The sequence below is a fragment of the Rhagoletis pomonella genome, unplaced genomic scaffold (genome assembly GCF_013731165.1).
Source record: "Rhagoletis pomonella isolate Grant_MI unplaced genomic scaffold, Rhpom_1.0 Rhpom_scaffold_00013, whole genome shotgun sequence".
NCBI classification, from domain to species: Eukaryota; Metazoa; Arthropoda; class Insecta; order Diptera; family Tephritidae; genus Rhagoletis; species Rhagoletis pomonella.
Window position 1 is genome coordinate 18,874,783 of NW_023458567.1, and position 25,012 is coordinate 18,899,794.

At 37.4% G+C, this 25,012-nt stretch overlaps 1 protein-coding gene across 6 annotated transcripts in view; it reads right to left on the reverse strand.

Moving 5' to 3' along the window:
- LOC118748925 (protein sprint) overlaps positions 1 to 25,012 on the reverse strand; it is a 513,519-nt gene that overhangs the window by 50,175 nt on the left and 438,332 nt on the right. The gene's annotated exons all lie outside the window — the stretch shown is intronic.

A 25,012-nucleotide genomic window follows, 5' to 3' on the forward strand; every position in this document is an offset into this window, starting at 1 on the left:
TGAACCAATAGCCCTAGTACATACCCACACATATATACATATGTACATATACAAATACACATTCATATACTATGTATTAGTTATATTTAGTTGTCCGCTATCTGTGGCAATTTAAACATTTCGCCATGTTTTGTACAAATTTGTACGAATTGAGAAAATGTGATTCAGTGAATGGCATATTTTAATTATGTAAATGAATATGGAATATGTGTTGTTGAATGCAACAGTTTAGTCAACTAATGTGGTAGTAACTATGAGTTTATGGGAGTGATAAATTTCTTAGATTGCCTTTTACCCTCTGAAATAAACCAATGTACTGCAGTCTGAGAGTTGTCTTATCTTCTTAGAAGCTCAATCGTGTATACCTTGGTTGGGCCACAGAAAGTTTGAGGGCCCTACGGCTTGCCGAATTTTGACAGAGTATAAGCCTTTTCCTTGCCATAAAACCCTCACGATGAGTTCCATCTCAAAGTAAACTTTATATATTTTCTTATCTAAATTTTCTAGTATAAATACGATTGCAACTGTCTACTAACGCATAAAATATGATTAGGTAGGTACGCATAGGTAAAATTTTCTGAAATCTTGCTCCGAATATGCCTCCGCAGTATGGACATAATAAAGTTCCCATCCATTAGTGAACTCTAACTAATCTGATCATTGTGATCACAGATGGTTACTGAGGTTTTCACATTTTATGCTGCTTAGAAGCGACGGTCTCTGGGCACTCCAAAAAAATATCTTTTTCAATGAGTACGTATGACGCGATAGGCTTGTGTACTGTTGGTCATTTGTTCTTGGGTCTGTACAAAAAAAACTGTGGAGCTTGCCTAGAGTGACGAGGTGAGGAATTTTCCCATTTAGCTTTTGGCCACCAAAACAATTCAAACCAAAGTACAAAACCGCAATGAAGTCCTCAAATCGCTCGCTCGCAGCGCTTGGGACTAAGAAATATAAACATTTTTGAAAAAATACAAAGCGATTGTCTGGCCGGCTCTAAGCTAAGTAAGTTGTACTTATATTGCCAGAGTTAAGAGGATACAAAGGACGAAGTTCCAGAGCCGCCAACGAGCCTACTATGGTCGGTTTCACGTTACCATATCGACCAGGAGAAACCCGGCCTAGATTCGCCACCTTAACACACCCCAGACAAAGGGGCGCTAACTATATTTTTATGCACATAAATATATGCCCTCCCAAACTCCACTTAAAGCTTAAACAGACGGCAGCGTTGATCCAGATTAATCCAGATTAATTACTTAATCCGGATCAACTGCAGTTAATTCCCGAGTTGCTCCGGATCAACGCTGCCGTCTGTTTATGCTTTTAGCTAACGCCCCTTTAGTCCATTCCCCTTACAAGCACGTGTTTCTTAGGCAGTTGAGTTAGGCGACAGCGAGTAATGGCCAAATCGATGTAATATCTTTGTAGTTATGTTTGAAATAATGCAGTTGTCTGGAACCTAACAGTTTTAGAAAGCACTTTTCGGGACCACCTCCCGTACATACATCTAATATATAAAAACCTCGTGTCACGGTGCTTGTGGTTGAACTCCTCTTAAACGGCTCGACCGATCTTTATGAAATTTTTTGTGTATATATGGTAGGTATGAGAATCGGATGTAAAGTATATTTCATACCGCTAGGTGCAGGGGGCGTGGCACCTGAATACAAACCGAATTTTTTCATATTGCATATCCCTGGAAGTGTTCGTGGTAGAGTACTCGAACATGGTAGGGAGATATACGAAAACAATCGCATACTCATGGAGAAGAATTGTGGTTATTGGAAAATGGGGGCGTGGCACCTCCCATACAAACCGAATTTTTATACTGGATATCTCTGGAAGTGTTCATGGTAGAGTACCCGAACATATACGCCTTCTGAAAACCACCAAACCGTAATATTAGAAGATAAATGCGTCAGTGAAAACCATGAACGTGAACTGTTGGTGAAAATCTTGGACCAAAATATTTCAATACAAAAAAATAATTTTGGGCGGGACGATGTTTGCCGGGTCTGCTAGTATTTATATATAAAACCAAGATTTCTACCGCCATAGGATTATACTGACGCTATCTTTAACGATAATATTTAGGGACGTAGGTCAGCACATTGCCATTTGCACTGAGACCCGGATTGAGGTATCGAAGTAATTGGAATATTTGTTAAAATTCTGCCATACCGATCGAAAGTGGAATACCTTAGCAGAACATAGTCAGATAGACAAGCGATAGAAGTGGCTGCAGTTCTACAAGCAGGGTGAGTCCATATCTTGACTGTTAGTAAGGTAAAGACAAGTGTGCATAGAAGAAAACACAGGGAAAATTCATACAGGATACGGCAAGCGCAAAGCTTTAAGTCTGCTACAACTTAAAGAAATTTAGATAGGGATTTAATGAAAATAGTACTATAAAAAAATCTGGTGTGGGAAAACGGGAGCGTGCGAATGATGGAAAGATTAAGGGCCATTTTCTTAAACACAAATTTTGTTCTGAAGAAATATGAAAGGCAGACAAATTTTAAAAGCTTCTTGGGGAAAAGGGCCCTAGCAAAAAAGCAATCACGTAGAGCAATCTATCGAAGCTTCAAAGATAATACTGGTAAGCTGGGACCTCACCTAGCTGATGCCGTGGTCATCTATATTTTACCTGTTTATATTATCTATGTATATAAAATGAAATCCACTTCATGGTAAGCAATGCCCCTGGAAAAAATGGATCCAAGAGATGGCGCTGAAGTTGAAGTATTTAGAAACCCCGTATGTTTGGTCTACTTTGACCGCCCTATATATGTTTGTGTTATATGAATTTACTTTTCAGATGTCTAAATAAAGGAAGCATCCATAGGATGGCGTTGAGTGTGCTTACAAAGTGCACAAAATTTTGTAAGCGCACCTTTGTCTCAAGCCCTCACACACGCTAAATGCGATTTTGCATCTATGTAGGTACCTCCACTTGATGAAATGGCTCGCCCACATTATGTATGGAAACATTTTTCGTCCTGTGAAACAGCAAGGATTCTTGGCGAACCTATAACAGAAAACGCACATGTTTGCTCTTCAGTTACCTTATAAGGACTTTTCATGGCTTATTATATCAGACTAGAGAATTTTCCTTTACGAACCGTTTTGCGTTTCAACACTATTTTTGCATTGGTCAACTTACAAGTTTTTATCAGGCGCCGCGAAGCAAGCGGCATTGGCTAGTTGAAGGATAAAAGCACATTAGTTGGGGATCGCAAAGCAGTTCGATGATTTTGGGTGCATTAACAGCCAGTATTAAGGATTAGCAACTAGCACCATATGACAACCAACACATTCACAAGGTAATTAAATTTCAGCTGACCACAATTGTTTATAAAAAAGTAAGTAAGAGGAAATGAAAAATCTGAGCGCAGAGTTGTTTGAGCATTTATATATATATGTATGTACATTAGGGTGGTCCAAAAACAGTAAAGTGGGAATTATAATGCTCTCACCCCCTAGGATTGTTCTATATCGAAAAAATTATATCCCTATTTTTTATTTTGAAATCAAAAAATCTTTAGAGGTCGCTCAAAGCGCTCAAAGTTTTCCATGTATTTTTATATGGGAAAAATAAAATTTTTCGTAGAAATGGTATAGAATTCTTGGAAATCATTATTTTTCTATCGGAAAACTCTGGTTCTCTTCAGGATACTTTTATACTTTTCTGATAGAGAAATATTGATTTTTAACTATTCTATACCCTTTCTAGGAAAAGTTGTTTTTTCACATATAAAATACATGAAAGACTTTGCGCGCTTTGAGCGACCTCTAAATATTTTTTGATTTCAAAATAAAAAAATAAGGGTATATTTTTTCGGTATAGAACAATCCTACGGGGTGAGAGCATAATACAAATTCCGACTTTACGTTTTCACATGCATTTTTGGACCACCCTTATGTACATACATACTATGTAAGTATGCAATACCAACTGAAAAGCGCAGCAAAAATAATTAAACTGCATAAATGTTCATATGTACATATGTAAATGGACAATTAATTACGTAGAACAAGTGAGGCTATGTTTTTCAATTTCAATCAATTTCATTCATTTGGACTTAGCAATACCGTTACAGGGCAGTATGTGTGAGTTTGCTTATGTACTATGGTATCCCACTCTAGTGCGAGCTTAAATGAAAATGCGTTGAACCGCATAAAACACAATATCCGGACATGCTTGTAAAGTTAAATACAAATATACTATGTAACTACCCTGCAGGGAAAGCGCGGACTAGTGAATCAAATTTCTATTTCCGTACTAGGTCTTTATCGCCAAAAAGGAACTAGGCCGATAGGAACTAGATCCCCATCAGTCCAAAATCGGCGAAAAGTGGTACTTTTAAAAAACTAATTTTTTTTCAGTTTTTTTCACTAGAAATCTATATCTAAAGTGACGAATTTAGAAATGGTTCGGAACTATAGAAAAAGGGATGCAGAACGAACTAGATCCTATTTGTCGAATTTAGAACTATTTCGGAATTATCGAATAAAGGATGCAGCGGGGGCTTGTTTACTTTACATAGATATGTGTTCGGCGGCTTTTTCGTTCAAATACGTTTCTATTCTGCACTTCGCAGATGCTTTTTCATAGCTTGGTTATACAAAACCAAAATTTGTGTTAACATTTCAACATCTTGGGACCGTCTGGAATCTAACAGCGAGCACCTCTGCAAACTCAGCTACAGCTAAAGGTAGGTAAACTTACATTTCTTACAATCATTCAAACAAATTTAATTTCAAATTGAAAACACATTTCTTTCAAAATAACTTAAAATCGCACACACGGAAGAACCAAAAGATTGAAAAATCATGAATCTTTTTTCTTTCGTCTGTCGATTTTAGAACTGGTTCGGAACTATAGAATTTAGGACTAGTTCGGAACTATCGAAAAAGGGATGCAGCGGGGGGCAATTGACACTTCCTAGGACATCGCCATGTTAAATTCGCCAGTTGTTTGCATGCAAAAGAGATTTATCGCGAACCAGTACTGGGTCTAAATGTACTAGAAGCGCACCAGTTCAGAACTAGAGATTTTCCCCACAGGGTATGCTTTACTCATACTCAAATATTCATATGATTGTGTATGTATACGCGCTCGCACCAGCAACATAATCCTCCCCAACTCCATCGCAATAGCTATTCAATTAGTCGGTCGCTAGCGCTGCTGGTAGTAGGGATCTTATGAGTAAGTTTATCAGCTTATTGTTTTTCACTTTCTCTCTCTCTGTTGGTCGCAAAAGTATTCCATGAACATACATATGTTCTATCGGCCGTTCGCCAGCCTTTGGTCGCTGCGGTTGCGTCGATATGCGGATTTGTTTTGCCACAGCTGTAGCAGCAGTTCAACTGCTGAAATGTCTGCCTGGCAGGTGATAAGCCTATTAGGTTAATCTGCGTAAAGCAGCGGACAGGAAGAAGAGGTAAAAATGTGGCAACATAAAGGGCGAAGGAAGGAAGTAAGTAAAGAGGAGAGGAAGAAACGAGGGCCTTATGGAAAAATGTATCCAAGGAAGCATAGAATGTGTCAATATGGATCTAAATTAGGATGTGAAAATTATTGTGAATATTGATATGGGTATGACTATAAACATGAGTATGAATGTGAGTATAAGTATGAGTGTGAGTATGAGTATAAGTATGAATATAGAAATGATTAAAAATATCAAAACTAGTGTTGGGCAGTATCGAGACCAAAAGTACTCATTACTCGATTCTCAAAAGGATCGACAGCACCCGATTTTTAAAAGTATCGATCATGAGTACTTCAAAGAAGTCAGTACTCACAAAAGATCTGGAAAGTACTCAGTACTCAAAAAGGAACTCGAAAGCACTTAGTACTCAAAAATATTCTGTTCCAATAATCGCTTTGATACATGTACTCAGGATCGATTCAAAGTACTCAGTATTAAGTGTCGAATAGACTTAAAAAGAAATCAGTTCTATTTACATTTAACGGTATTCAGAAATGATTGTACTCAATTTACAGTATCAATGATTTTCAAGTACAATACTTGTACTCAGTACAGTTAGCCATTCATTTGACGTAATTTGGGATTCATATCTTAATTTGAATAAAATACTGCCAGCTTGTGAGATTGCTACACTTAGTGTTGAAATGCTACCAACATGTGTATATTTAAAGAAAGTACTCAGTACTCTGAAAAATACCTGATCCTTAAAAGTATCGATACCAAAGAAACTCGATCCTCAAAAGTAATCGATACTTGCTAACACTAAACATGAGTTAGGATATAAATACGATCACGTATTTAGATATAGTTATGAGTATGAATATGAAATAAATACAAATACTCATAATGAGTATATATATACATATGTGCATATGAGTGTGAATATGAATATGAGTGTAAATATGAATGAGTGTGAATAAGAGTATGAGTATGAATATGGCCAGGAATTTCAATGTTAATATGGATAAGTGCGAACGTGAATATAATATAATTACAAATATTTAAAAAAAATAATAAAATAAACCAAAAGAAGGTTTTCTAATAGTTTGAAGTATGTATATGACTATTAGTATTTTTAGTGTGATTAGAAATAAATATGAGTATAAGCATGAGTACGAGTGTGAGTATAAATCCTCTTACACATATGTAAATATTAGACAACACGACTTGCTTACCATCTCAAAAGGTTAAAAAGAAAATTAATTGAATTTGTTAGGTAAGTAAAATATGGTAAAGTTGTTGTAAAAACTGAACTCATTCCTCGTTGCTTCCAGATATATTTTAAAACCCGTGTTGCCAACAAGTTAAAGAGTACAAATAAACTAATTCAAAAAATAATAAAATACGGGCATTAATTACAGTGTTCTTGAAGCCTTAGTCCCTTAAGAATTGTTTAATAGTGTTGCCACTTATTTCAACAATTAAAAATAATTGCATTGCGCAGAAAAGGGGGAAGACTGGTATAATCTGAAAGAATTTGTGTATAGGGTTGCCACCTATTGCAACAATTAAAGTATACATACATAGTTTAAAATGAAGTATGCAGATACGGAAAAACGTTGATTTCAGCCATTTTTAGAAAACTTTAGAACAGAAATAGTTTTTTATGCGCGTTGTCACCTCCACAAAAGGTTGACATTTTACAAAATTACATGTTATTACATATTTGAATACGTTTTACAAATTTAATTTTTTTAAAGGTTGCCACCTGCTAGAAAAGGTTTCAGTTTCAAACGCAGTATACGTAGGATAGAGCTTTATATTGCATGCGTACAAGTAAATTAGTAGTGGGGTTGACATATGAAAAAGTGGAAAAGGCAACAACAGTTTACGTGGCGAACTGAGCTCAGTGGGTAGGCCACTGGCTTTATAATCCGAAATTCATGGTTTATATCCCAGTGACCGCGGTGCAGATATCTGATCAGGAGATGTGATCTCTGAAATAGCAGCTATAATACTTTATTAAAAACGGCATATTTTTTTTAAAACGGTTGACACCTACTTAATTGTTGAAATTTTAAAAAACTGCTAAGGTTATAATAAAAATATATAAAATTTTTTTTAATAAAAAAACATTTTTGAAAGTGATTGCCACCTATTAAAAAAAGTATTAAATATACACACTAGTATTTCCAATTTAAGTTTCCGATGCGGTCTAGAGGAAACCCTTTTACTGAAGGCAAATTTTGAAATAGGGTAACAAAAAAATTAAATTATTTAAATAAGATACATAAGTAAACAATATACAGAGGTGGAAGATATTTGGGACTCTTTACTCTGCTTCCTCTTCCAGTAGTGATGCCACCTGTGTAAAATTTAAACTAATTATGTAGTTCAAATAAGTACGGTAAATAATAAAAAATAAATAAAAATGGGTATCAGTAGAAATATATTTTACGGCATTTTAATCTGATTTAAAAAATTGTTTGAAAAGGGCCGTATACAAAAAAATATTAACCTGTGGACCTAGCAAAATTTATATTTAAAATAATAAGTTAAGAAGAAATGTAAAATAAAATCTCGGTTCTTTGGATAATATTTTTCTTAGAAAGCTGCAGCCATGCAGGTTACGTAAAAACATATTTTTAATAAATGAATTTTGTGTCAGAAAAACCCCGAAAAATGTATTATACTTAACATGAATAATAGATACTTATGAATGTATATTCTGAGCTTTGCATGTATATATTCGAAAACGTAGAGTAAACCTTTTTCTTAATGCCCACAAGTCATTCACCTGCTTTTGTTTCCATAAGCAAACAAGAAGCACTTTTTCGCTTTATTCGCAACTTTTTAATAAACAGTCTAATGACCCGTTTTTTATCCATATCCATTAGTTTCTTTCGTTTTGTTTTGTGTGGCCAGATAAAAAGAAGTAATAGCGCTATAAGTAAAAAAAGCTATGAAAAATCACTTCACAGCACAGCATATAATCGCGTCGAAATAGAGCAAAACAAAAGTGCGAAACTAAAATGCATTGAAGTATGCGAAACTTACACACATATTTGGTGTACAAATTTTAATGCATTTTCCCGCATGCACTCGAATGAGTTTCCATCAAATCGCAAAAAAAAACAGCACTCAACTCCACTGAAGTTGATGGAAAATATGGTCCAGCTGTTGCGAAAACTTGTTGTTTTTTTGTGTGCCTACTTCGATGATGCAGGCATGCTTTTAGTGCACATCGAATGGGCTATTCAGCGCCCAAGTCATTCAACTGAAAAATCTATGCGTAACACTCGTAGTAGCTGGCGATGGGACAGCTCGCAAACAAAGCTTGAACTCAAAGCTGCTGGCCGAGTTTAGATATTGCGCAGCTGAGTTGAATGCAGAGGCTTTGTTTGCTGGTTACTCGTTGCTATGCGAGTATGGCCGCTTCCACAGCCGATGGGTTATTGCAATTCTAGAAAGGCATACAAAGGTTGGCTTTTAGTTAAACGTTTTTTGTTTTGATTTCCTTTAATTTTTGTATTTGTTCTTTTGTTGTGTTGCAATATTCTAGTAAAATTCATTTTAGTTATTTTTTAATTTCAGCTGAAATTTAAGCCACAAAAATAGCATTTTTAGAGGTTTTATTTATCTTTTAGCCGGTATTAGCTTCAAATGTTGCTTACACAATAGTTTTCTTTGCATTTTCCGTTTTCCTGTTTTCCTTGCTTTATTTTTTATTTTCAGTGCACATTTTTTGCTGTACTACGAAACTGCTTTTTAGAATGTGAGTCATACTCCAGTCTATTTTGCTTTGTAGTTTTTCTTTGAATATTTGCGTTTGAAAAATTGCATGGGAATAGAAAGCCAGATGCATAGATAGGGTATGAAGTCATGAAAATATTTTTGAAGGTTTTTTTTGCGCAAAGCGTTTTCAGCGACACTCATTTTACTGATAGAAAAAAATTTTTAGTTTGGTTTACATATCGATGGCTGAGTGGAAGATCGACCTATCTCGGCTGCCAGTTCGAAAACGCTCTACCTCAAAAAACTTTTCAAGAACGCTCTATTTCAGTATGTTATTGAAAAACACCCTATCTCAAAATTCGGTTCAAAAACGCCCTATCTCACTTCAAAATGTATTGAAAATATGCTGATATAGGGCGTTTTTGAATCGGCAGCTGAGATAGGTCGATCTTCCACTCAGCCATCGATATGTACATATGTATGTCTAAAAAAAGCCTTGTAAATATATTGAAAAAGTTATCTTTCGACGTTATTCGGGGGTTCGGCTAACAAATTTTCATGACAATAAGCTTGATCATTTTTATGGTAGAGGGTACATCGACGCTTAAGTCTTAGGCTTATGAGCATATGGGATCTATTATTTTAAAAGTAAGGGCAATTTTGGGAATTTTTTCTCGCAGAATGAGAAATTCAGCTTAAAAGAATACTCGAGGTATAAAATGTTTGAGAGTAGTAAATAACATTTCAGTTCAGTTCACATGACACGCGTTTGCGTCTTATTTGCAGCCACCTCATTAGTAAATCTCAAAGTTGGGCCAATTTTCAATTATTGGTGGTACATTTGGTTTAAATTGCCTTTCTTTCGACTCTAAATCATTGAAACTCACTCAAACCACTACTAATTACCTGCTCGCCTACCTTTCACCACAAACGATAAGCTGAAACTGGATTTAAATTGAGAAAAATGCTTTGATTAAAATTTAAAACCGCAAAAGTATAATGAACAAAAAGCAAGCCGGCAAGTTTCAATTAAGTGGCCAGACAAATGGACCTGCAGGCACACACCTATGTTTGTGCTTCAAAGGCAAAATTTTCGGAGCCGTAGAGACAATAAAAAGAGCAAAACAAGTTAGAAAAATGAGAAAAAAAAAACAACAGCATATGATTGATAACAGCTATAAACCGTCTATGCTAGAACAAATTGCAACTGCGACAACAGCAACAACAACAAATTTTACTACACAAAGCCAGATATATGGTAGATATGTTTATGTATAGCAGTTGTAGGTGGTTATCAGAAAGTCATCAACAGCAGTCAAAGCTACGACAGAGCTGGGCAAAGAACTGGAGGCAGTGCAAGGGGTAAGCTAGAGATAGGTAAATGCTATTTCTAGGCAGATATGAGCTTCTGGCTGTAGATCCTGTGAACTCACATACATATGTATGTATATACAGATGTTGCGGAAAACACTAACTGCCTATGCGGTTTTTACGGCAATGGCATTGGCAACGGTGTCATTAACAGTTAAAAGCCATATGGAAATGGCAATGACAATGACAAGCAACAAATCGAAAAATGTTGCAACCGCATACCTTGCTAACGAGCTGCGCTTCGGCAGCAGCAGCAACGGCTACATTAATGGCGACTGGAGGAACAATGACAACAATAAAGACAGCAAAATCTGTCAACTGTACTCTGCAGCTAGCTGGTTGTGTCATTGGCCTATCACTCATCATTCAATCCGCCCCCATCATTCCAGCACTCCATCACTCTCCCAGCAACATTGGCTTCTAATGAAAGCAAAGCAAAACAAAGGCGGCTTACATTTCGCCAACTCATCTAACTCATCAAAGACACCCATAGGCAAACATATGTAACCAGCTTCAGCTAGCTTCTACTCAGGCTTATCATTATCTACCTTCACACTTGTATGTATCTAAGGATGTACAGCCTAAGTAGTGAACAGAATTACAGTCGCTTGTCTGTTTGTCTGGCTGCGTTGCGCATTGATGCCGATAAGCCGCGCTGCACGTAAATTTCGCAATCGTTTGCCTGATAAGACTTCAATAGCTGGTACACATAAAAAACCAAATTAATAAAAGTGTATATAAAGAAGTTGGGAAGACCACAGCCAGGCGCATCAGCCTTCGCTCAGCACCAGATCAGCAATCGCTGCTGAATCATCACTGAGTGCTAATGTAATTTTTATGCCTGTCGCATGCGAAATTTTCGTCCTGCTCGACTTTTATTTTTCTTATTTTCGCTGCGCTTTTGTGGGTTTATTTTATGTTTACTCGTTAGTAGCGTTTTATGTTCTGTGGTTTTCTGTTTTTTTTTTTTGCGTGGGCTGCGGGTGGTAAATGCCCTGCTAATGAAATATGTATGTATTAACGAAATTTTAATTGAAAACATTCCATTTCCATAATGAATAAACGATGTCAATGCAGTAGGAATAGTAAGGAGAGTGGAACTAATATACGCCCTACTGGTGTGTAAATGTCACATGACGAGGCAACTAACCGCAAACTCTTTAACAGGTATAAAGAGTTGTAATGGAGTTGCTTGTTTGGCTGATCAACAGGGGTCCTTATAATCGACGCGGAGTTTTTTAAACGAAAAGCAAAGTCGAATGGGTGCAGATAAGCACTAGGTATAGGGTATGTTCCAAGTATGTATGTATGTATCTATGCCGAAACGAAGGAAATAAAATATGTAGTAATGCTCGTTTCTCGGCAGGCAAAGGCACATCATTGACCGAGTTTTTGATTTGAGCACCGTTTTTCGGAGATGGCATGAAACTCTAGGTAACCACTCTAGGTCATGGAAAGAGATGTGCCAGTCTAATAAGAAAGCAGTCAGGGGCTTTCCGACTGTACTCTAACAAAGCCTTCCCAACACCTGTCCGCGGCCGAGAATAACGGCGGGATTCTGCCGTAATTGACCGTTCTTTTCCCTTCCCATTTTACGCACACCGAAAGGTTTCATCTGAGTAGGTGGCCCACGGCCTTAAACGGTCCAACTCACCTATGTTAAGGTCCGCTGCACCGCCGGAGAGCAAGGCTAAAGCCTACTTGGGTAAAACTTCCTCTGGAGATATCGGTATGATAAAACCCCCCGATGGAAGTTTTAAGCAGGTGAAATGTACGCATAGGCTCCATTCGGGCGTTGCTTTAAATCAAGTTAGGGGTGTAGGCACGAAGTGCTCCACGTACAACCAACCGGCAAATGGTGTGGATCAGCGCTCTTGTTGCTTCAATGCTCTAAGGAAAGGTACTCCATTTATCGGGTAGTTATTGGCTATTGCTCTGTGTTTTTCTAGATGTTATTACTATCACTGCAGCTTTACTTCGCGCGCACTCTAGGTTAAGATTTTGTTCTGAATTACCAAGTATGTCGAAGACGTCGTGTAATTTTACTCTTAATCTTTAACTGTGGACAAGGGGTCTCACAGACCTTCGAGCTCATTTCGAAGAAGACGAAAATGCTATGTGCGTTTATTTTGATAAAAATTTTTGGTTGCTTACAACAATAATGAATTATTTCCACATTAAGAGCCTTTAACTCGTCTGTTATAAAGTACAGTTAAATCATGGGTTAAACCTAGCTACTGAAAATTCTATTAATTTAACGGCACTGAATCTTTTTATAGTGACAATACCTATTTATCACCATAATAGTTTTGTTTATCAATTTTACTGGGAATTGCTGTCAATTTGTCGCCGCAGATTTAAAGTCTGTGAGACTGCATGCCCAGGCTATAAAAAAATATTTGCCTATTTAAAGGATTAATATTTCATCATACATGACAGTTCGCAAAAGCCGATCTGGAAAAGCCGTTTGGGGATATAACATTTTCTAAATCTGCCTGATATCAATTACATAGAGTACAATTGAAAATATTTACGAAGAATATATTACCCAACACTTAACCCCAAAAAAACGCCAACGCAGCAGTTAACCAACTGAACTGCACATAAAATGACCTTAATAACGCTCGCGTCTCAATTGGAAAGGGGCCTTCCTCTGCCATTTTGCGGTCGCCACTTCAGATCACTAGAGAGTTTTAAGAACGTTTAAATTTTCCAGTAGCACACACACACACACCACGATAAGTACATATAAAGCCCGAATAACCAATTGCCCGGCACTGAAGCACTGCGACTCCGAATAGCGTAGCGCACCAACAAAATGGCGCTTATTGGCCGCTTAACTGAAGATGCCACACTCACAATTGGCCTTACAAATAAACGCGCCACGCCAAACGCAGTTGGAGAGCTCAAAATCACAGACAGCTGTCCGCATATACGAGTACATTGAGCAGTTAGTCGTTAGTTTGTTCAGGCAACAATTGCTTCATCTGCACATTTTACTAGCTGACCGACAAGCGCTGTCGAAGTATGGACGCCATTGCAATTGCCATTGTGGCCATTCTATGCTGACTGCCGTTTTCGCTTTGTGAGCCGCGCCACCGCGTATTTTGTGGCGATTGAAGACATGATGAAGTCATAAAGTGTCCCGTTGTGTGTATTTTAAACTGGCGAGAATTTTTTTGAACCAATGCAAGCACAGCCTTTCATTTTCCTTTGTTGTTTTTGTTTTTTGGTGATTCTCGCACACATTAAAATTTTAAATAAAATATGAGATTTTTATTATCTCGCGCTGAAATGTATTCCATGCGGGTTCATAGTGCGATTGTTAAGAGTACTAATGAGCCGCAAGTGTGGAAGTGCATGAATCTGGGTTTGGCAAAAAAAAAATCTACTAAAATTTAATACATAAGGAATTTCAAGATTTGAATTAAATACATAAACAGGGGAAATACAACGATTTTAATTCTGAAATCGAAAAACTTAATAATAATAGTGAAACTGTTCACTTAAACAAAAAAATTCTCTAAAATCTCATAAGCCTCGAAAATTTTACTTCAGCAGTAATGAGCATTTTATGCTTAGCGCAACTACATAAAATATGCAGAAAGCTTAAAAGCTCTGACCGCGTTTAAGGGGGAGCCATCAGCGCTCTATTGAATAAATTTAATTATGCGCGTCAGTAATATCCAAAGTTTTTAAAGTAAAGCTTTAAAAAGTGCTTTTCGCGCACAGGGTAAAATCGCTCTCTGCTTAGTTATTAGAACAGTGTTGGGCACTGCGTGGTTTTATACTGTGATTTTCCATATAACACAGCGACGACTATAGTGGGCTTTTACACTGAAAGTATTTATATAAAATTCGGAAGGTTTTGCCCATAAAAAACAGGTAGAGCCTCGAGTTAAAAATTAACTTGATTTCCGGAATCAGCAAGCGAGTTTACATAGGAATTGGATAGTGGCATTCGGTGAACAAAAAAATTCAAATTTGTAATCCAGTGTTATTAGTATACCTAACATGTTTTGAAGATCGAAAAGTTCGATACCTCGATTTATTTTATAGCGATTAATCGAAATGGTAATCAAAGCGTTTATATTATACAAATTTACCGATTGTTTTCAAAAACTTTAACCATTCTAAATTAAAGGTACATATTAAATTTTTTGAAAAATGTATTTTGTTTTTGATTTATTTTGAAAATATAAGATTTTGTAGTGTTTAAAATAAATTAAAAACTGGTTAATTCTTTGAGAGGTCCTTGTTTATCGAATAAATTAAAATTAAAAATCTATTTTTTTTTTTGAAGAATACATTTTTTATAATCATTGAAAAACCCTTATTTTTTTAATTTTAACTTTTTTGATAGTAAATATTTGTTTATCAAAATTTAAAGTTTTGTACTGTTTAGAATAACTTTAAAACTGCTTAATATTCTGAATATACCGTGTTTAGAAAATAAATTAAATTTAAAAATCTACCTTTTTCAAAAATATTTTTTTTTGTGTTTCATTATATATCTTTGAAAATATAATATTTTTAAATTTCAACTTTTTTGATAATTAAAATTTTTATTTTTTTAATTCCAATTCCTTGATCAGCTGCTAAATAAAATTTATACTCTAATTTAACAGTTTGAAAATGACCAGGACTTTTCTAAAAAGTTGAACTTCCACATAATTTAATTTTCTCCGACTGCATGAAACTTTCTTCTAAGTTCACACTCGCCACTATAAAAGTCATCGCTATTTTCTAGCATACACTTAGGCGCTTAGTCAATGTACATGTTTATCTATTTAAAATTCATTAAAAATCAACTAAAGATGCTGCCAAATTGATTTTTCACTTCATTCACTGGTCGCACCAATCATTCAGGTGAGTGCAACACGCAACGCTAATGACCGTTAATGGCTAGGCGGCAATGGTGGCAGCCCAAGCGATGCTGTAAGCGCCAGCTGCCACTAATTACGACATTTCGCAGCGCAGTGACTAGCATATCAGTAAAATTTCAGTGTAACTAGTGAAGCGCAGTGATGCCACGCAAATGAAAAATATACCTTTGTGTGTACTTGTTAGCGTGTGTGTGGCACTCATACCAATAAACTAAGTTTGTGGCCTCTTAATGTCTTGTTGCATGCTTTTTTATTTTTTCTCTAGCGCAACCGTTATTCAATATTGCTTATCTTTTTTTTCCAATACAAAACAAGGCATTGCATTTATGAAGCAGATAAAGTTACAACAGAAAAAAATCCCTTGTAATTTTTTTTAGCATTGTTTGTTAAGCGCTCATGTTGTCTTGTATGCTCATACTAACGGATTTGTGTTTGTTTTTGTGTGCGCTGCTTCAATACACATGCTGCCCATTATGATTGATGGCGTTTGATGGCCGTTGGCAGGCTTGCCAGCTGTCTATCTGGGTGGTGTACGAATCGAACGTACAATGTGAACAAAAGTAATGCGGTTGTTGTTCTAGTCGATGGTGTTTGTTGCCGTTGCCATGACCACCGCTGCTGTAAGAGCAATTACCGCAACCAATACCAACAAAGTGTGGCGATGAAGTCGGTGGCGAGTATGTCCAGCCATCATCGATCCATGGCAAACAAATCTGTCCGAGTCCATGGACAATGATGATGATGATGCTGTGAATGCCGCAGCCCACACTGCCCCATGAAAATGTAGAAGGAGGAATTAATTGCGCGTATGCGGTGCGCATAGGTTTTGCATATTGCATGCGAGCGTTTTTGGGTGGTTGTGGGAGTCTAGTGGAGTGATGAACGACTGCTGGCAATGATCCATCGACTGAACAGAATTCATGCTGCGACTAGGAGGATGGCGCTGGAGCTCGAGAGTTTGTTGACTGTTTTTGGTTGTTGGCGCTGTGCGTAGACATACGCCACATGCTGCTGCTTAACAACCATGCCACAATACATAGAAGCTGCCAATAACAACAAAAAAGACAGTGCAACATCAACAAGCAATGATTGATTTTTAATTATGAAATACTTTAGCGTTTAAATGAAATGTTTTGATTCGTTGTGTGCGCCCACTTCACTATCCACTCCCGTGTACTCTCAGTCAACTGCGCGCCAATTCAACGCACTTGAAGCACAAATGGAGGGTATAAACTTTTATGAAGAGGGCGATTAGTTAATAAATATGTATGGGCAGGGGCCTCTTAATTCAACAACTTTTCTTTTCACTTACACACTTTCCTCTGGTTTTTGTAGTTAAATAGCAGTAAAAGTTTTGCACTCTCACTGCCATCTAAAGCGTATTTAATTTCCTATTTTCTTCCAGTACTCCTTCCTCAGTGCCGGCATAAGCGTTCACATTAAATGGAAAAGTCCTCCGCACCCATATCGCTCCAACTTTCTACTATTTTGTAGCAAAGTAATCAAGCAGAAAAAATCATTGTTTGCTCTTTTAATTCCTCATACCGGGCTGCGTTTTGTTTGCTTTTAGCTTTTGCAACTCTGTGTCTTCTTTTATGCCTTTTTTACGGCTAAATAGTCACAATCGTTTGTGCGTCTGGTCAGCCTAATGAGGGACGACATTTTTTGCAGTAATACTTGCTTCCTTTTAACATCCCGCACGCTCCTCGTCTTGCAGTGAATACATATTTTTTTTTCGCTGCATACTTTGGGGCTCACTTTTTAATTATTCCTGTGTCAGCTCTTGAACATATGCTGTGGACTAAAAGCGTATACAATAGCAAATATCTGCTTAATTAGTAGTGGAGTAAGTGATGGTGTGGGTTTTCTGTTGCAATTGTAAGTGATATTAGAGTTGTGAGGACACTGGCGAAATGCCCGATAATATGCAAGAATATTTGATATTCCATAGATTTCTCATGATTGGATTTTGAAAAGAGAGGAAAGAGGAGCTTGGGAAGTTTGCACCTAACCCAGCGATGGGTAGAGAGGGCTTTTACTCTGCATGCGCCTATACAAAATGTATAGGAAGCTTAAAAGAGCTTTGCCCGCGGGTGCCCATCAGTGATCTAAACCTAATGGGCCTCACATAGCCTGAGGGGACTTTAAGGTACGCCACAGGTACTCATTTTAGAAAAAACGGAGGAGAAGCAAGCTAAAAGTAAGATCTATTTTGATTTTTCGTCATGCAGAATCTCAAAAGGGCGGTATGTAAGCACTATAATCTTTTGTTTCGTTCGGAAAGTTCTTCGGGGAAGTGATATTTTCTGGTGCCAGTAAATTATCAAATCTGGTTTGTTGGAGTCTGCTACCACTGATTCTGTCCAAAAGCCCTTAAGTGCCTAGACTACTCCATTCCTATTCTAGCATTTGATAGCAGAGTTCAACAAAATTTGGACGAGTTTGATTTCGAAAACGAGACCGACCACATATTATACATTTTCTGATGCTGATTTCAAGTCCATTTTTTACATGTCTAGTTTTTGAGAAAAGAATCTGTTGAATTACAAACAAAACACGTGGACGTAGTTTTCCAGCAGAAGAAAATCCGCTTATCAATCAAAATACCATTCTTCTGATGGATTCTAGCTCATGTTGATGAGTTAAGCAGAAATAAGTGGAAACATTTCGCAAAAGTAAAAAAAACTCAGTTCTTCGATAGCAGCTATTTGTTTTCAATGTGAAAATTTTCCTAATTAAATTTTTAAATTAATTTTTTATCCGTTCTGGCGTTATATAGGCAAGTTTAATAATTTCGGTTGGAATCATATATTGAATCAAAATTAATTTTTAATATTCCAGGATTTTTTATCACTCATGACATTTAGTAGAATCCCCCAGACGAATTGGATTTTCATCAATACTCGTTTTATTTGCAGGTATTTCTTTACAAAACATCTTAATTAGATGTTTTATTTAATTCTTATACGTTCCAACATTACGTAGGCAAGTTTATTTAAAATTTCACACTGCCAGTATTCCTGTTTATTTCCTGTGTATTTAATAAAAAATTTTAATTTTGCAGACATTTTTTAATAATTTTAATAACACTTAAGTAAAAAAAGTACTTTGGCACTTTTGAAATTTGTCCACAATTTAAGAGCTTTTTTTTCTCAAAAACGACGTCCCGGAAAATATTTGTAAATGAACTCGAAATCATTGCATTTGAATCCCTTTCGTTATACACAGGCGGCTCTAGACAAAATCGTAGCTTGGTATAGGCTCGGTATAGGCGCGGAAACTGATACTTAAACTTCCGCTTGCCTGATAACTGTAGCGTGTTCCAGGCGGAGCATAAATTCACGAAGGCTGCAGGCGGCAGCTATTTTCTCAGATTCTCATACTGGGCAACTGCAAAGCAGATGAATTGGCAAGGGGTAGGCATGCCACTTTTGGTCATAAATACCTGCAAAGATGGGGGAGTACCACTAGCTTTTTGTAAGTTTTAGTTTAGTGCTAAAATGACATACAAAATATGGGTGGAAGAACAAACTTTTACACAATTATCCCAGCTCGGATAAGGAGAGATCAAGGGCCTTTCAATTCTGGGTATGCCCACGACTTAGGCTGGCTGTAGGGATCATTAGTTATCACTGGTCATTGTTTAATGCAGATAAATTACATTAGAATGCAATTTCCAGCCCACGACTACTTTGGTAGCTGAAGGTACGACGAGGACATCAAGATCTTCGAGCAATTTCTCTGCCACTGCCTAGATGACTGCATTAATAATTTTCCACGATCTGTTTGACACAGTTACGCATTTTACAAGGCTTCAGAAATCTTTACAATTGGTTATATTTCTCGGTATATAGTCGGAGTTAAATACGAGCCAAAACGGCATTACAACGAACCACCAGGCCTGCGTGTGTCGCCATTAAGGACCTGGATGAGGACAGCTAATAAAACGTAACTTAATTTACCATTGATGGAATTATGCCGCCTAAATTCCTTATACCGGTTGCGCCTATTTTACGGCGATGGCCATTTAAAGTCGACTTTCAAAGATTTGGTGTCCGAAATTTAGCACACGTACGTTAAAGAACAGACAGATCGCCGTAACCTGCGTGATTGTGCTGGAGAACGCGAGCAAATAATCTCCTAAAAACTGGCACAAAAACTTACTTTTCGCAGACTTAAACTTGGCGAATTTAGTGCTGAAACCAAATTGCTTACGAGCTTAAAGCCAATGCGCTCAGACAAGGCAATTTGTTTTGCTGAGAAATCGTCTTTAGGGAAGAGGTGAACATTTAGGTGAATGGCTATGTTTACAGGCACAGGACTCACTACACATCAATATATCAACAAGTAGTTAGTAATTGATGTTGACTTGGGGCCAGCAGCGTCCGCTGGTCTACGAATTTTTGAAAATGTAATTGGTGAGGCCATTACCGCAATTTCGAGGGCTCGAAAAAGGTGGCTCTGGACAAAGAAGACATGTGGTGTCAGCAGAATGGCTAACGCGGTACACGGAGGATGCAAAAATGGACATCCTCAAGAAAAATTTGAGAATATGGCTATCCCTCACAGATTCGACGTGAATTGGCCGCCAAGATAGCGTCTAAACTTTGCAAAGAGTTATACAATTTCTATTCCAGATAAAGGTATTGGCAAGGGGAAGAAAATGGCTCACTACACTTCTACACTGTTGGTTCCAAACTGGGAAACAGGTGGAGTCTTCTCAGCATAGTTGGTCACCTAGCCGACCACTCTAGCGTGTTCAATACTTACGAGAAGGAGCAACCACTTGTAACAACATCTTCTTCTAGTCAGACAGTCAGGCGGCAATCAAAACATATGACTCAATTACATGCAATTAAACACTGTAGCGGTATGCCGAGAGGACAGATAAACTTGTAAGAGAGGGAAAATCTGTTACACTATCGCAGTTCATGAAGGGTTTAGGCATGCCGCTCGCTACCTTCAAGCTTTTTTAAAGGGATCTACATCTTAAACTAGTAAGTGATAGGTTGAAGAGTCTCAAAAATTGCAGAAAGACGAAACCGCTGTGGCTGGAATGGAAGGAGAAATGTGAAATTTTGTTTAAGTCACAATTGATCCATCGCTCCAATTTAGTCGAATTCCCTGACACAAGGGGAAGCCACGATGAATATTTGAAATGATGTTTTATACCAAACATGCTAATACCCCCCACACAGCTAGTTTTATTCCATTGCACCATTGGACCGGTCCTTTTAAAAACCCCTTTGTAAATGTCGATTTTATAAGAGCTTGACAATTCATACACTGTTAAACAAATAACTACCTCTTTTAGTGGATATGTTCTGAAGTTAAACAAAAAAAAAGCATACGCAAAACTTTAGCAACTCTTTATCAGCATCCCGCATCAATGCCAAGCGAATCCAATCGAATAAACTCAATGCCAGCCGTTATGCGTTTAATGAAATATCCTGCCTATTGGTATGACAATTAAATCTCTGTCCACAAAAAGCAATGATGGGCATACATACATATGTGCATATACATATATCATGATGCCAAGTCCATGCAGCGCTGCATGCCAGTAATATTTCTTTCGCATACAATTCATCTGCTTCAATGAGCCATTGGACAACAAAGCAATACAAAAGGCGCAATCAGTGTTGCCACAGTGATAATTACAGTTGCTGGTGTGGTACATTTATTTTTGTGTTTTTGTTTCTGCTGCCGTTTGCTGGTTTTACTGCGGTTTGTTGTTGCTGTCAACACTGTTAATGTTACTACCGTGGAGGTGGTAACATTTTGCAAACAATCAGAAAAAAAGGCTTTTGTTTCGGTTTTTGCTGATGTAGACATGAATTTTGTGCTTACAAATGAATTTGCCCACCTATGAATAAGTTTTATTCGAGTATGCTTGTGTATTCCACAAAAGCATAGCAGACACTGACTTTCAATTAAATATCTGTAATATTACATTGAAATAACCGCATTTGAGAAAAGAAGGTGAGCAGCCTGCCACTATGTGATCACTTCAATTAACTACGCTGGCAAAAGTTCACAAATGATAACTCTACCTATGTCCTTCTTCGAGAAAATTCTTAAATATTTATCACATGTTACGTATGAGAGCGATTTTAAGAAATCACTTTGCCTTTAAAGTATAGACGAGTAGAATTCGAAAAAAATTTAAGTGGAAAGAAGCTTAGCTCTTAGCAATGCGCCTCGGTCAGTCGCAGCTCTCTTACGAAATCCAAGAGGCTGTTTCGCGATATTGAGTGTAACCACATAACTCATTAGACCAGATCACGAGTACGTGTAGGTAACTTCTTAACCTGCAGTGACTTTCAAGAATAGAATTTTTTGTTTTTTCTTTAGGAGGTTAATAAGGTTTTTATAACTTTTCCTATTGCATCTTCCCAGTAGCTTCTTTGCCTGGTTCTGCTCGGTGACTTGATTTCAGTGCATTTTTCTACTCGTTCGCTCTTCTCTCCTTGGCTCTGCCTTGATGGAATGTGGTCCTATTGAAAAAAGAGCCCGGTACCTGTTTATCTTGTTGCTGCCGCCTTCCTTGCAAGTCTTTCTACCTATTCATTACCCTCTATGCCTTTGTGGCACAAAACTCAGCGAAGAAAGCCATTTTGTTTGATGCTAAGGCGTTTAGTCTCTCCACCCACCTGAGAGCCAATGCGGACTGGATTTAATGAAAAAGAAGGGCAATGCGTGCGTCCTAACTATTATTTAAAATCGGCATGTTTTCATTTAGTTATAATTTTTATGGTTATAATGCTTTCATTGCGATCTTTTCGCAAAAGATTAATCTCTTCGCAAAAATTGATAGCGTGGACCTCTGTTTGGAATATACTTGGGAGTCCAACCACGGTAACTGCGATGGTTGTCTTAGTACAAAGATGCCAGCTCCAATGCCTTCGTGTGTTTTTGAGCCATCTGTGTACCAAATTAGGGAGTGCAGCTGGAAGTATTTCATTAAGTTTTTGTCGTTGTCTTATTCCTTGACAAAAATTTGACTATAGTTTACTAACAGAGCCTTGCACTGTAACTTATGGACAGTGAAAATAGGTATTTGGGTATTTTCCTTTAACGGCAATTACCAGGTCGTCACATTTATAGGCCCTGCTTGACACAATTTTGTAGATTGCAAATAATCACTTCCCACTGAAATCTAAATTTTTTCCATATGTAATCCTGTGTTACATGTATCCGTTCATACATGCCTTACTCCTGCATATGGAATTTTACATGCGTATAATGTTTGGCATTCGACATTGTTTGTTTCGTTAATTGATTGTAATTTGTGCAAATATTTCAGCAAATTGCGTGCAAATTTGTTGCCACATCCAACGCTCGTACGAACTTTTGTATGCGTTTGATTCATTGCAGAGGGCGTGCGCATTCATTTTTTTTCTGAACGCGCTTTCTGATAGGCAGAAAAAAGAGATTAGTCAAAACAATACAAATTGCGGACATCATTTTAATTACATGGATAACAATTTATGCAAACAATTTTTTTTCCAAGTGTATAAACAAACATAGATATTTTTGTATAAGCTGTGCAGCTTAAAGCTTTGTTGATGTTGGGTAACAAAATACAGTTTTTTGTCGAAAGTAAAGGTATTCGAGTCTGAAAGTATTCAACGCCGTTAACAGAAGAAGAGTAAGGCCTCCTCTGCGTTGGAAAGACCAGGTGGAGAAGGACTTGGCTTCACTTGGCATTTTCAATTGGCATCAGAAAGAAGATTAATAATGTATTCTAGCCAGCGAAAGGCTATTCTCGATACTAAGGCTGAAATAAAAGCGATGAACATGGTCAACTTTAAGGTTTGACATCCTGATGTCGAAGTGCAGGCATACACATATTTGTGTCCACTTTAGTACAGCTCTAAGAGTTAAGCTTTCCTAGACTTTCCGAAAAATAAACGAACACATGTTTTAAATATAAATCATCACTTGAAGATAGATAAGGTCATATTAGTTTTGTTTGGGCAAGGTTAGATTAGATTATAGAGCTTTACATACGGTTAAGAGGTTCATAGCTCGCTGGGTTAACTCTCTCTTAAATTGTAGAACAGGCGCTTATTCAAGACATCCGCCACTAAAGAATAAAAAAAAATGTAACGTATGAACGACCAAAGTCCCTTTAACCTACTGGTAGTTGGCAACTTTGCTACCTTTCCAGAGGTCTAATTCTCGTTTCCAGAGTTATTACTCGACCAACCTTTCGACTGAATGGCTTGTGATTCCGGCGAACACTTCTGATCGGAATACGCTGGTTTCTCTGGACTCTATTCGTCCCTGAGCTCAACTGCCGCAACTTCAGAAGTCAATATGTGTGTGGAGGAATAGAAGCCGAAAGTTCCACCCCGGCCAGCCAACTGTTTGAGTAATGGTCATTATTCTGCGGAAGACGACAAGTTTTAACTGGCGGCCTACCAGATTCCTATTTTCTCCATGAAGCAACTATTTACACAAACTGATCTCAGCTACGGCCGGTTCAACGGCAAATGGTTGGACATAGGAACCATTTAACTTTCTGGAAAGGACCCCTAAATCCTTCCAGATATAATTCGCAAAGCTTGCACGTCGGAAACTTTGGACTTAATTGCCCGCTGAGCCCACTTGCGAGTCTCCTATCTCTGTTCTTTAGTAGTATATCTACGAGTTGGATTTAACTTCATACCCCGTATTGTTCTAGATTCAAAATCGACCTGTTTCCATATCCATATAATTCGTTTGCTCCAAGGCTTAAAGCCTGATTATGGCAACTTAACTTAACTTAACAGAACTTGGACTTAGAAAAGCAAAATGAAAAAAAAAATTCGATGTGGCACTAAGTTAAGTTTCGACTGTTTAATTATAAGAAACATCCATTTAAGAGAATTTTTAAGTGAGAGCCTGTAAGTTAAGTTGCCATAATCAGACCATTAGCCTTTATAAGGTCCTAGCCTTAGCGGTTGCTGCTAGAAGCCACTCTTTTCACCTATACCTTATCTAACTAAAACTCTAAAATATTTTTTTGAGTTTAGAAAAAAGTAATAAATACTAACAGTGCAAAAATATAAATATTCCGCCTGCAGATTATTATACACATAAATCCTGTGCATTCTAGACAAAGACTTTGTGGCTTTTGCTGTCATATGCAGTACATAATAATTTGTTGCTTCAATGGTTGTTGCAGTTATTGATGCCGCTGCTGGTGTGCTTGCACTTCGTATAAGTTCTTAAAATATATTTTTTGCACACCAAAGCCATCCAAACTAATTTGCCTTTGTGCTTTGAAGCTGGCATGATTGCCTTTGTCTGCCTGACAGTTCGTTAATAAATTTTCGACAAAAATTGCCAACATACAAACAAACAAATACACACATACACATACATGTGAATATGAATTAGCGCAAATGCCACATTGCAGCTTTGGTGGGCTTTGTCGAGGCGGCAGTACGCTGCATGTAGCGGTTGGACCAGCTGCAGCAGGCAGCAACATAAAAGTGCTTTGACATTTTTTCACAACTTTTTAAGGCAGCGTTTTAAACACTGTTTATTTTTAGACTCTTAACATAAAGCGCAATATGCCAGCAGCCAACTCTC